Genomic DNA, 13,482 nt, shown 5'->3' on the forward strand with positions numbered 1-13,482 from the left:
ACACAGGTCTTCATGACACAGGTCTTCATGACACAGGTCTTCATGACACAGGTCTTCATGACACAGGTCTATGTTTCTCTTGAAATTTAAATTTCTCCCCTCACCCATTTCAGTCTTTTAAGAAAGTTCTGATCTCACGTCAATATGTCTGTGTGTGTGTGAGAATGTTTGTACGAGTGTGTACATCTGTGTGTGTGAGAGAGAATGTTTGTACGAGTGTGTACACCTGTGTGTGTGTGTGTGTGTGTGATAGGTGCTTGAGCGTTTTTCAAATTTGATGAGAAAAATGAGAATTTCATGTTGACGTCCAAACAGGGGAGACGATGCCAGGGAAAGTTTCAAATAGTCTACAGCGACATCTCCAGTGGAATAAAAAAAAACCTTCATTGTCAAAGAATCTCTGCTCCAGACTTCTTCAATGTCAAAGAATCTCTGCTCCAGACGTCTTCATTGTCAAAGAATCTCTGCTCCAGACGTCTTCATTGTCAAAGAATCTCTGCTCCAGACGTCTTCATTGTCAAAGAATCTCTGCTCCAGACGTCTTCATTGTCAAAGAATCTCTGCTCCAGACTTCTTCATTGTCAAAGAATCTCTGCTCCAGACGTCTTCATTGTCAAAGAATCTCTGCTCCAGACTTCTTCATTGTCAAAGAATCTCTGCTCCAGACGTCTTCATTGTCAAAGAATCTCTGCTCCAGACTTCTTTAATGTCAAAGAATCTCTGCCCCAGACGTCTTCAATGTCATTCTAATGTGTTCACGCTATAGACCACGTTTTATGTTCATGTGATATGTTGTCAGAAACAGTTTTATGTTCAAGTGATATGTTGTCAGAAACAGTTTTATGTTCAAGTGATATGTTTAAAAAAACAGTTTTATGTTCAAGTGATATGTTGTCAGAAACAGTTTTAAGTTCAAGTGATATGTTGTCAGAAACAGTTTTATGTTCAAGTGATATGTTGTCAGAAACAGTTTTATGTTCAAGTGATATGTTCAAAAATAAAGTCACTTGTTTAAAAAAACAGTTTTATGTTCAAGTGATATGTTTAAAAAAACAGTTTTATGTTCAAGTGATATGTTGTCAGAAACAGTTTTATGTTCAAGTGATATGTTGTCAGAAACAGTTTTATGTTCAAGTGATATGTTTAAAAAAACAGTTTTATGTTCAAGTGATATGTTTTCAGAAACAGTTTAATGTTCAAGTGATATGTTGTCAGAAACAGTTTTATGTTCAAGTGATATGTTGTCAGAGACAGTTTTATGTTCAAGTGATATGTTTTCAGAAACAGTTTAATGTTCAAGTGATATGTTGTCAGAAACAGTTTTATGTTCAAGTGATATGTTGTCAGAGACAGTTTTATGTTCAAGTGATATGTTGTCAGAGACAGTTTTATGTTCATGTGATATGGTTAGGACAAAGTTTTATGTTCATGTGATATGTTTTAAGAAACAGTTATATATTTCTCTGACAAGCTTTTATGAAAAGATATATCCAGTACGTTTTACGATACCTTTTATATATACAAACAAGGTTACAAAAGACAGTTTGTGTGGAAACACAAACTCAAAATCGGCCCACGAAGTGGTCCACCCAGGCAGGCTTCAATATTTTCAGAAAGAACATCCAAATGAAATTATATCAAAGACAAATGAGAGATAAGAATGGAGAAAGAAGGTTAACAGATCTTGTGTAGTGCCCCAACGGTCCCGCAGATCAAAGGATAGGTGTAAGTGAATGTAAAGTTAGATGTGTACCTGGCCTAACTAGTTCCCCTTTTAGACCTTGTGGTCTATAGGACAGATGATGTAAAGTTCATCTGTTTTTGTGGCCTACGGTTAACGAGGGTGTCATGTAGCCAGCACAACGACCAACCGCCTATACTTTTCCCCAACTAATGTCAGGTACTCATTAGAGCTGAGTGGACTCAGAGGCGCCCAAAGATTCCAAAGTTGAAAATCCCAGTCTTCACCAGGATTCGAACCCGGGACCCCCGGTTCGGAAGCCAAGCGCTTTACCGCTCAGCCACCGCGCCTTCCCTGGCCTAACTGATGTCTTATAATTGATCTAATTGTTTTGAAAAGGCTCAATCTCTTATTCGAATCCTCAAAAAAAAAAAAAAAAATTCCACAAAAAAAAATGTTCAGAAAAATGAAGTTTATAAGATCACTATTCATTTTAAATAATGCATACTAATTAGCTTTTTCTCTTTAAAAAACTGCTTGCATAACTGATTTTAAAAATTAGTTTTTTCGCTTTCAGAAAAAAAAAAAGTAGCCGTTGCATCAGAACTTTGAATGGTCTAAAATATTGTGATATCGGATTTTCAATATCTTTTCTAGTTTACGAGATCTAAACGGGACGGACGGACAGACGGTCAGACGGAAAGACGGACAGACATTTCGCACAAAACTAATAGCGTCTTTTCCCTTTCGGGGGCCGCTAATAAAAACACAATTAAGACAAAAGATAAACATTGATTATTTGGACACTGAGAGATGACTATTGTATCAGTCAATAAAATTTAGTCAATAATTATTTATCCAAAGACTTTTATGAACGAAAGAACTCCTCATAATGTCTCCATTAAGTTTCTTTGTAATGCTTATCTACCTAACATTAATTCTTTCTATTTTGAAAAGAGATCTTTTACATCGATACACTTTGTTTTCTCAACTTTGATAGTCTAATTTTCTAATGGATACTCGCTGCTTCCTTGATGTGGTCTTCCCATCAGTATTAAGTCTTTGAGATTAGCGTGTGTTGATCATTGTCTGGTGAAACCTCTCAAGAACGCCACGTCTATTCTTTATCTCAGACGATAGCTCCAGAGTAGCGGTCTGGTTAAACCTCTAAAAACTTCAGGTCTAGGTTTCATGTCAGACGATAGCTCCAAAGTTGACGTCTGGTTAAACCTCTAAAAACTTCAGGTCTAAGTCTCATGTCAGACGATAGCTCGAAATGAATGCGCACTTGAGCTTGTAACGCTTGCTAGTTTTAATGTGTGAATGTTGATGTCGACGGTGAAGTTCTATCAAATGTGTTTATTGCTGGACATATACGACGAGTTATAGAGGAGTTACCTACGGGAGTACACCTGAGGATCCCAAATACTTTGATCATATTGTGTTACGAAGGATTGGATCTTATTGTGGTCAAAGATACCTCGCAGAATAACTTGTTGACATAATTATGTGATAATTTTTCAATCTCGAAGTTATGATTTTTAAATTTTATTTTCTCATGTTTGGCAATCAGCGAGAGTGTAATTGAAAGACATAATCTTATTAATACTATCATTGTTCGTTTCGCATACTCTGTGATTTGAAGACTGTATCAAGTCATTGGTCAGAAATTCCTCCCCCCCCCCCAACTCAAGAGTTTTAACATTATCTCGATTAATTATATTAATCGGACAGAATGGCAAGTACCAGCACAGTGCTATGGAGTACTCAAGAGCAAGACAAGACACACAGAAAGTCTCTGGTTATCCACTGCACCCAAACTTGTCCCCGGACGTCTTGACCAAATCTTGCTTCCGGAAAAGGACGGGCTTTAGGGCGAGAGAGTGAGGTCGACGTGTTGCGCGAATCCTCCTCACTTTAATCCAAATTCCAGCGCAAGTCACTTGTCATCTCCCCCCCCCCAACACAAACAAACCAAAGTCCTGTGGCGACAGGCAAGCAGTGAAGCGGTAGGTGTGGGAACACTGGAAGCCGTAGCTGCAACCCTGCACACAGGCGGCTCAGGCCATATGGTCGTTCACCACTGACACAGAGCAGCAGTGGAGTCAGGCAGCCCCCTGAGTGGTTGAGCAGCCATATTTAGGAGTGCACTGCTTACCTCCATAGCATGAGGACAGGGCTAGAAAAGGTGCCCCAAAAATTGCCTGCTCAAAACTACCCTAGCCAGCCTACCGCAGTTGGCGGGAACCCTACTCAAGCGGTCGAAATTCAAAGAAAAAGACGAGGATAGTTCTTCTTACCATAGGCGCATGGAATGTGCGCACACTACTTGACAACGACACATCTGATAGACCACAAAGACGAACTGCACTAGTAGCCAGGGAGCTCCACAGATACAACATAGACATAGCAGCACTAAGTGAGACTCGGCTTGCAGATGAAGGTGAACTCTGCGAAAGAGGATCTGGATATACTTTCTTCTGGAGCGGTAGAAGCACTGAAGTACGACGTGAATCTGGAGTCAGCTTTGCCAAAAAACATCAATAGTGTCCAAACTAGTCGGGCCTCCCAAAGGAATTAGTGATAGGCTCATGACCCTAAAGCTGCCTTTACAAAACGGAAAGAAACATATTTCCATTGTTAGCTGTTACGCACCCACCATGACCAACCCAGATGATGTCATAGCAAAGTTTTACGAAGAACTAAACTCCACCTTACTTTATATTCCAAAAACAGAAAAGCTACTCATTCTCAGTGACTTCAACGCAAGAGTTAGCTCTGACCATCACATCTGGAAAGGAGTCTTAGGCAAATTTGGGATAGGTCAATGCAACAGCAACGGATTACTACTAATCCAGACCTGTGCTGAACACAAACTGCTCATAACGAACACAATATTCAGTCTTCCTGGATGCATCCCCGCTCAAGAAACTGGCACCTCATAGACTACGTCATCACCAGACAATCTGACCGTCAGGACATTCGTGTCACCAAATCTTGCTGTGGTGCAGAATGTGGAACAGACCACCGCCTCATCATCACAAAACTAAACATTCGTATCCAACCAAAGAGACGTCCGCAAAAATCAAAACCCCTAAAAAGGCTAAACACGGCCAGCTTAGCAGATGACAAAACTGACAAGTCGCTTGCAGATGCAATAGAGAACTGCCTCAAGTCCACCCTTCTAAATGAATCAAATGTAGATAAAAGCTGGGAATGCTTCAAAGAAGCTATCTATAGAACAGCATTAGACATACTCGGTCCTATGGAGAGAAAGCATCAGGACTGGTTTGATGAAAACAGTACTGAGATCAGAAAACTATTAGACGAAAAGCACAAGCTCCACAAATTGTGTCTGAACAACCCAAACTCCCAGTCCACTAAAGATGCATTCACTAACATCCGCAAAAATGTGCAAAAACAGCTACGCCAAATGCAAGATACCTGGCTTAGCAAAAAAGTGGAAACAATACAGGAATTTGCTGACAAGCACGATATGAAGAACTTCTACCATGCCATAAACGAAATCTATGGACCCACAAAGTCAGGCTCATCCCCTCTATTAAATGTTGATGGGACAATCCTATTGACAGATAAGGAAGAAATCCTAAAACGCTGGGCAGAGCACTTCGAAAAGGTTCTCAATACACCTTCCATCATAAATGAAGCGGCCATAGACAGGCTACAGCAAGTACCAATAAATGAAAAAATGGATGACCCCCCTACGCTAAAGGAAACCGATCTTGCCATTTAACAGCTCGCAAGCGGAAAAGCCCCAGGAGCTGACTCCATTCCCGCAGAGGTCTACAAAAAAGGTGGATTAGCCCTGATTGAAAGACTTCATAAGCTCTTCTTAATTATGTGGGAAAAAGAGTCAATACCACAAGACTTTAAAGATGCCACAATTGTTTATTTATACAAGCGAAAAAGAAAACGGCCATATCTGCGACAACCACAGAGGAATATCTCTTCTCTCTATTGCTGGGAAAATCCTTGCACGCATCCTACTAAATCGGCTCATGCAACACATAGAATATGGTCTACTACCAGAAAGCCAGTGCGGCTTCAGAGAAGAGCGTGGAACCATTGACATGATCTTTGCAGTAAGGCAGCTCCAGGAAAAATGCCAAGAACAAAATGCTGACCTGTTCTCAATATATGTCGACTTAACAAAGGCATTCGACACTGTTAGCAGAGAAGGACTCTGGAAAATCATGTCAAAGTATGGCTGTCCACAAAAATTCATAACCATGGTGAGACTATTTCATGATGGCATGAAGGCTCGTGTCCAAGAAAGTGGAGAACCATCAGAGCCCTTCGAAGTATCAAACGGGGTAAAACAAGGCTGTGTCCTAGCACCTACACTGTTCAGTATCATGTTCTCCGCTATGCTGACAGATGCATTCACAAATAGAGAAAACAACGGGATAAATATATCATACAGATTTGATGGTGGCCTATTCAACCCGAGGCGGCTTAAAGCAAAATAAAAAACAAATGCAGCAGTAATCAGAGACTTGCTATTTGCTGACGACTGTGCCCTAAATGCCTGCTCTGTGAAAACGATCTGCAGAGCATCGTCAGTGACTTCTCAAGAGCATGCTCAGACTTTGGCCTTACCATCAATACGAACAAGACTGAAGTCTTATATCTACCTGCTCCTGGGAAAGCCTACTCGGATCCAAGCATTACTATAAATGGACAGGATATAAACGCAGTGGACAAATTCACATACCTTGGCAGCACACTCTCCAGAAATGGAAAAATCGATAGTGAAATCGACCTGCGTATCGCCAAGGCCAGTGAATCCTATGGCAGACTGTCTACAAATGTCTGGAACAGACGTGGTATCACCACAAACACCAAGCTAAGGGTCTATAGAGCCGTCATCCTCCCTACATTGCTCTATGCAATGGACAGTGTACAGCAAACATGCAAAGAAACTAAACCACTTCCACATGACATGTCTGAGAAAAATACTAAATGTCAAATGGCATGACAAAATACCAGATACAGAAGTCCTTCGAAGAGCGTGTCTGTAAAGCATCCACACAATCCTGATGCAGTCCCAGCTGCGATGGGCAGGTCACGTCTACAGAATGGAAGACCACCGCATCCCTAAACAACTCTTGTATGGCCAACTAAGCGAAGGAAAGCGCTCGCAAGGTGGGCAAAGAAAGCGCTTCAGGGACACCCTCAAAGCTTCTCTGAAGGCATTCAGCATAGACCCAGGCACCTGGGAGACAGAGGCACATGACAGAGCATCATGGCGTCGCGCTGTGAAAACTGGCGCACAGGTTGCTGAGGAAAAAAGAACAACGCTGGCAGAAGAAAAACGCCAGAAAAGAAAAGCAAGACAAACGACACTAGCTCCTGCTGGAATAACCTGCCCAGTGTGCGGCCGAACATTCCGGGCTCACATAGGTCTCACCAGCCACACGAAAAGGCATAAAACCCCAGTGCAAAGCCCTCAGCCCCCTGGATGACAAAGTGGTCATCATCGAACCACGATGGACGAACTATATATACAAAAAAAAAACAAGCAAACTATAAAACAAGATTACAAAATGGAGAGTTTGTGTGAGAGCTACTTTACTTTTAATTCTTCTGTCCTGAAGTGTCTCTAAGTTCAGTGATTTTACTCATCGGGTGTTACTCTAATCCAATTGGAATGTTTGTTTTCTTGAACAAGTTGAGCCGTTGCATCTAAACTTTGCAAGCCACAACGCATGATGAACTAAAATTTTTCATTTCTCTTCTAGTTTTTGAGATCAGAGTGTGACAGACGGACAGGTGGCTGCTAAAAATACTTTTTAAAAACAAAGCTTATGTTAAGTTAAAGGAGAAGACAGTCTTAATGATGCCACATCTTTCAACACTGCAAGATTTATCTCCTCTTTTTATGTATAAAACAAAATTAATAAATTACCACTAATTTACTCTCCAATAGTGTTAATTTAAAAAATTGATTCACATGTTGTCATTGACAATGAATAATGGACCTCATTCACCAATCGTAAACAAACAACATTTAGCACGTGGTGTTCTATCTCTTCTATATAATGTACGATCTCATGTTTAATTCATGATGGTTGTCACGTGACAGTTTTTTCGTTGTTTTATCAATAAGATCACGTGACTAAATATTGTTTGTATTCGGGAAGTTATGGCGTCAAACCGAAAACAAAATGACACATTAGATAGTTATGAATGACCCCGGTGTACATTGTGGCCCCGCCGAGAGTCTTATTGATGCCTTCGAAACAAACTCACGGACCACATTGAGACAATGTAATAAACATTTTGAGAACTTTCCCTCTCTCTCCCATGCAATATCATCCCAGAAGACAATCCGTCCTATTTTAAACTGCTAGTTTATTACACGTAGCCAGTATTAAAATAACAACAACAACGAAAAAATAAAATATAATAAAAACAAAATTATTAGCCTATAAAGCGTAAAAAAAAACAACAAAAAAAAAAAAAAAAACGAACTCAGAATTCATAAAGGCGGTCTAGACTGCTCTACCTTTACATATATTCTCGATAATTTCCCTTGTGTTGTTCTCGCTGTATGTGTCAGGGGGAATGACTGACAGAAGATGTCCAAATCCTAAATGTAAACATCGATTTCTGCTTTCATTCAAACTTTGGTTCGGTCTATTTCGTCTGGAGAGTGATGTCATTTCGGCTGATATGTCCTTGTCTGAGGGAATGGCGTTCAGAAATCTCCGAATGAAAGAGCAGGGGGCATGCAGGATGTGCAAACTACGTTAGAAAAACAGACAATCTAGATCAGCACGACTAGACCGACAGTATCACTTGACAAAACGTTTGATTGACAATCTAGATCAGCACGACTAGACCGACAGTATCATTTGACAAAACGTTTGATTGACAATCTAGATCAGCACGACTAGACCGACAGTATCCCTTGACAAAACGTTTGATTGACAATCTAGATCAGCACGACTAGACCAACAGTATCCCTTGAGAAAACGTTTGATTGACAATCTGGATCAGCACGACTAGACCGACAGTATCCCTTGACAAAACGTTTGATTGACAATCTGGATCAGCACGACTAGACCGACAGTATCCCTTGACAAAACGTTTGATTGACAATCTGGATCAGCACGACTAGACCCACAGTATCCCTTGACAAAACGTTTGATTGACAATCTAGATCAGCACGACTAGACCGACATTATCACTTGACAAAACGTTTGATTGACAATCTAGATCAGCACGACTAGACCGACAGTATCCCTTGACAAAACGTTTGATTGACAATATAGATCAGCCCGACTAGACCGACAGTATCACTTGACAAAACGTTTGATTGACAATCTAGATCAGCACGACTAGACCGACAGTATCCCTTGACAAAACGTTTGGTTGACAATCTAGATCAGCACGACTAGACCGACAGTATCACTTGACAAAACGTTTGATTGACAATCTGGATCAGCACGACTAGACCGACAGTATCACTTGACAAAACGTTTGATTGACAATCTAGATCAGCACGACTAGACCGACAGTATCCCTTGACAAAACGTTTGATTGACAATCTAGATCAGCACAACTAGACCGACAGTATCCCTTGACAAAACGTTTGATTGACAATCTAGATCAGCACGACTAGACCGACAGTATCCCTTGACAAAACGTTTGATTGACAATCTAGATCAGCACGACTAGACCGACAGTATCCCTTGACAAAACGTTTGATTGACAATCTAGATCAGCACGACTAGACCGACAGTATCACTTGACAAAACGTTTGATTGACAATCTAGATCAGCACGACTAGACCGACAGTATCACTTGACAAAACGTTTGATTGACAATCTAGATCAGCACGACTAGACCGACAGTATCCCTTGACAAAACGTTTGATTGACAATATAGATCAGCACGACTAGACCGACAGTATCCCTTGACAAAACGTTTGATTGACAATCTAGATCAGCACGACTAGACCGACAGTATCCCTTGACAAAACGTTTGATTGACAATCTAGATCAGCACGACTAGACCGACAGTATCCCTTGACAAAACGTTTGATTGACAATCTAGATCAGCCCGACTAGACCGACAGTATCACTTGACAAAACGTTTGATTGACAATCTAGATCAGCACGACTAGACCGACAGTATCACTTGACAAAACGTTTGATTGACAATCTAGATCAGCACGACTAGACCGACAGTATCCCTTGACAAATCGTTTGATTGACAATCTAGATCAGCACGACTAGACCGACAGTATCCCTTGACAAAACGTTTGATTGACAATCTAGATCAGCACGACTAGACCGACAGTATCCCTTGACAAAACGTTTGATTGACAATCTAGATCAGCACGACTAGACCGACAGTATCCCTTGACAAAACGTTTGATTGACAATCTAGATCAGCACGACTAGACCGACAGTATCACTTGACAAAACGTTTGATTGACAATCTAGATCAGCACGACTAGACCGACAGTATCACTTGACAAAACGTTTGATTGACAATCTAGATCAGCACGACTAGACCGACAGTATCACTTGACAAAACGTTTAATTGACAATCTAGATCAGCACGACTAGACCGACATTATCACTTGACAAAACGTTTGATTGACAATCTAGATCAGCACGACTAGACCGACAGTATCACTTGACAGAACGTTTGATTGACAATCTAGATCAGCACGACTAGACGGACAGTATCACTTGACAGAACGTTTGATTAATCAATAAACCAAAAGAAATACAAAAATGTCCATAATTACTTCAACGAAATAGTCTGACCACTAAAACAGACATTCACATGATAAGAAGACAAACACAAATTTTTTTTTTGTTGAAGTCTTTAGGTGATGTAATTCTATCAATTAGTTTGGATCAGTTAGGGAATATATTTGTAACAGATCTACAGTCTAGACTAACAATAAGAATAAAAATAGTACAAACAATAACAAACAATAAAATCTGTGCGATTAGTAATAGTATGACCTTAGCTCTATTTCAGGCTTTCAGCTTTCTCAATGCGCTATCAGCTTTTCATTGTCTGCACCAGTTGGGAAGGGGCGGGGGAGGATATTTTTTTTGGGGGGGGGGTATGTGGGTGAATGTTACCCTGATGTCAGAGGTTCCAATTATATATATATATATATATATATATATATATATATATATATATATATATATATATATATATATATATATATATATAAATATATGCTTGCCTCTTGACTCTTGTTCTTGTGGCTCACTAAGGGTTTCTTATATATTAAATAATACTGGCTTGATACTTCTTGGTTACTCAATTACACTTAATATACATCAACTCCAACTCCTTATATTCATGAATATCAATAATACATTTATACTTGATAAAGCACACAATTATATCACTGAAATAGTAATACACAAAACACAAGTCCATCAACTTATAAATATATAAATGCATAAATACCAGTCCAGGAAGTAAACGTCCAACCTTCCTGGACCTGGAGCAAGACCTTACTGACTAACACACTCTCTCGCACATTCAACGAAGACTTAATCACTCAGTTCACAACACGTGCAACACTTGGCATTCATAACAAGGGGATATAACAATCATATCAAAATATCAAACTAACATTCATTCTCGCCATACCTTTCCCTGAAACGTGAGTGTGAATATTCCCGTGAGTGTGAATGTTCCCGTGAGTGTGAATATTCCCGTGAGTGTGAATGTTCCCGTAAGCGTGAATGTTCCCGTGAGTGAGAATGTTCCCGTAAGCGTGAATGTTCCCGTGAGTGTGAATATTCTCGTGAGTTTGAATGTTCCCGTGAGTTTGAATGTTCCCGTAAGCGTGAATGTTCCCGTGAGTGTGAATGTTACCGTGAGTGTGAATGTTACCGTGAGTGTGAATGTTACCGTGAGTGTGAATGTTACTGTGAGTGTGAATGTTACCGTGAGTGTGAATGTTACCGTGAGTGTGAATGTTACCGTGAGTGTGAATGTTACCGTGAGTGTGAATGTTACCGTGAGCGTGAATGTTACCGTGAGTGTGAATGTTCCCGTGAGTGTGAATGTTCCCGTGAGTGTGTCTCCGGCAAGCCCTAATTGATGAAGACGAAGATCCGGAGACCTACCTATTTGAAATTGAACCGGAGATTTATGAGCTTATTGGCAAGATAAATGAAGGTATTGATGCAATGTATGAACAAATGAACAGTATGGGAAACAAGGTAGATAAAATGGTGTCTCAGCTGAAAGAAGGAGTAGACTCGTTGGTAAAGGAGCAGTTGCCTGTAGACTCGTTGGTAAAGGAGCAGTTGCCTGTAGACTCGTTGGTAAAGAAGTTGCGTGGTCAAGACTGTGGTTGCACAAACAGTGGTGACGGAGACGCTGGGGATTTGAGCGCCGTCTGTGTTGTGGGCAAGTCTTGTGGTTGTGACTTTCAAGACGAGAAACGTGATGGCGATTGCTGTGATGATCTCAACGGGATGTACCGAGTCGAACGGAAGGCGACAAATGTTATGTGCCTGAAGCGTTTGTTCCTGTTGTACCTGTTACCAGTACCTTAATAAGCGGGACGGAGCAAGACAACGTTGGGTCTGAGTTCAAGACTGTTTCTATGGACCTTAAAGACCTCTGCCTATCTGTCGGTGCTCACGAGGGAAATTCGAAGCTTGATAACTGCATCCAGAAGTTTAGCATGAACTGTACGTGCGGCGCATCACACATAGAATTTAGATGCCAAGAATACCACCAACAGGGCATATGTACTTCTACCATCATCATCGGCATTGGCATAGACGAATGTCAATCGGACTACTCTAAATCTGAGCCGTCAAGAGGAAGACATTTTCCACTTGAAACTGAAGAGACCTATCTTCTGGACGTAAGACTGTTGTCTGAGGATGACTTCGGTGCATTGGACTTTGCTTGCAACGTGGCTGCAAGCGAACCTGAAGCTCCCTTGAGAGGCGTCTGTCGGGAAGGTCTGCTGAGACAGCGTGTCCGATCAACGTCTGTGCTGAAGAAAACAGTGCTCGACCCTATCTCTTTGTGTGGCAAACGGCCACGTCATCGTCGCAACAACAGCCTGGTCAACTGGAGAAAGAGAAAGCGGCACTGGAAGAAAACAATGCGGATGGCCTCGTGGGGAACACGCTCCCTGCCGCCTGTGGCTCCCACTGATCGACCTCCACCTGAACTGTCAAACCTCAGCTGCAGTGTTTCTTTTCGGGACGAAAAGTGCTAAGACGGGGGCAGTGTTATGACTTTGCCATGCGCACCGCCATCCAAGATAGTGCAGAAAGAAGGTGCGCACTATCAGTGACCAGATAAGTCGGATGTTGACATAAGAGACTAACGATTTCCGCCCAAGTCTAAAGCCAATATGGAGATGCTGTACCCAAGGCAGATGTCCTTTGTGTTTGTCATGTCTTAGTGTAAATAAACGTCAATGTCCTCGTTGAGTTGCCTCACTTAAGTTATTACAATATATTATTTTGTTTGGTATCTCAAACAAAGGAAAGAAATAGTTCTTGATTGAAGTGGTGATATAGGCTGAATTATTCTCCTTTCGAAAGGACAGAAATAGAACTTGACTGAAGTGGTGGTATAAGCTGAATAAGTCCCCTTTATAGATCGTCGTCTTAGGTTTATTACAAATTTAATTACATGACTGATCCAAAGTAATTAATACTGTTGTAACCCCGCTCCCGCGTTACACTAATGGTGCGCATCTGAGCACTACTGAACACGACTAGTGAAAGACATATTGAGACAGGATGAAGGACTGTTGT

General features: G+C 41.0%; 1 protein-coding gene across 7 annotated transcripts in view; it reads right to left on the reverse strand.

Moving 5' to 3' along the window:
- Positions 1 to 13,482, reverse strand: part of LOC106071603 (uncharacterized) — a 190,247-nt gene that overhangs the window by 70,765 nt on the left and 106,000 nt on the right. The window lies entirely within an intron of this gene.

Source organism: Biomphalaria glabrata, chromosome 4 (genome assembly GCF_947242115.1).
Source record: "Biomphalaria glabrata chromosome 4, xgBioGlab47.1, whole genome shotgun sequence".
Taxonomy (NCBI): domain Eukaryota; kingdom Metazoa; phylum Mollusca; class Gastropoda; family Planorbidae; genus Biomphalaria; species Biomphalaria glabrata.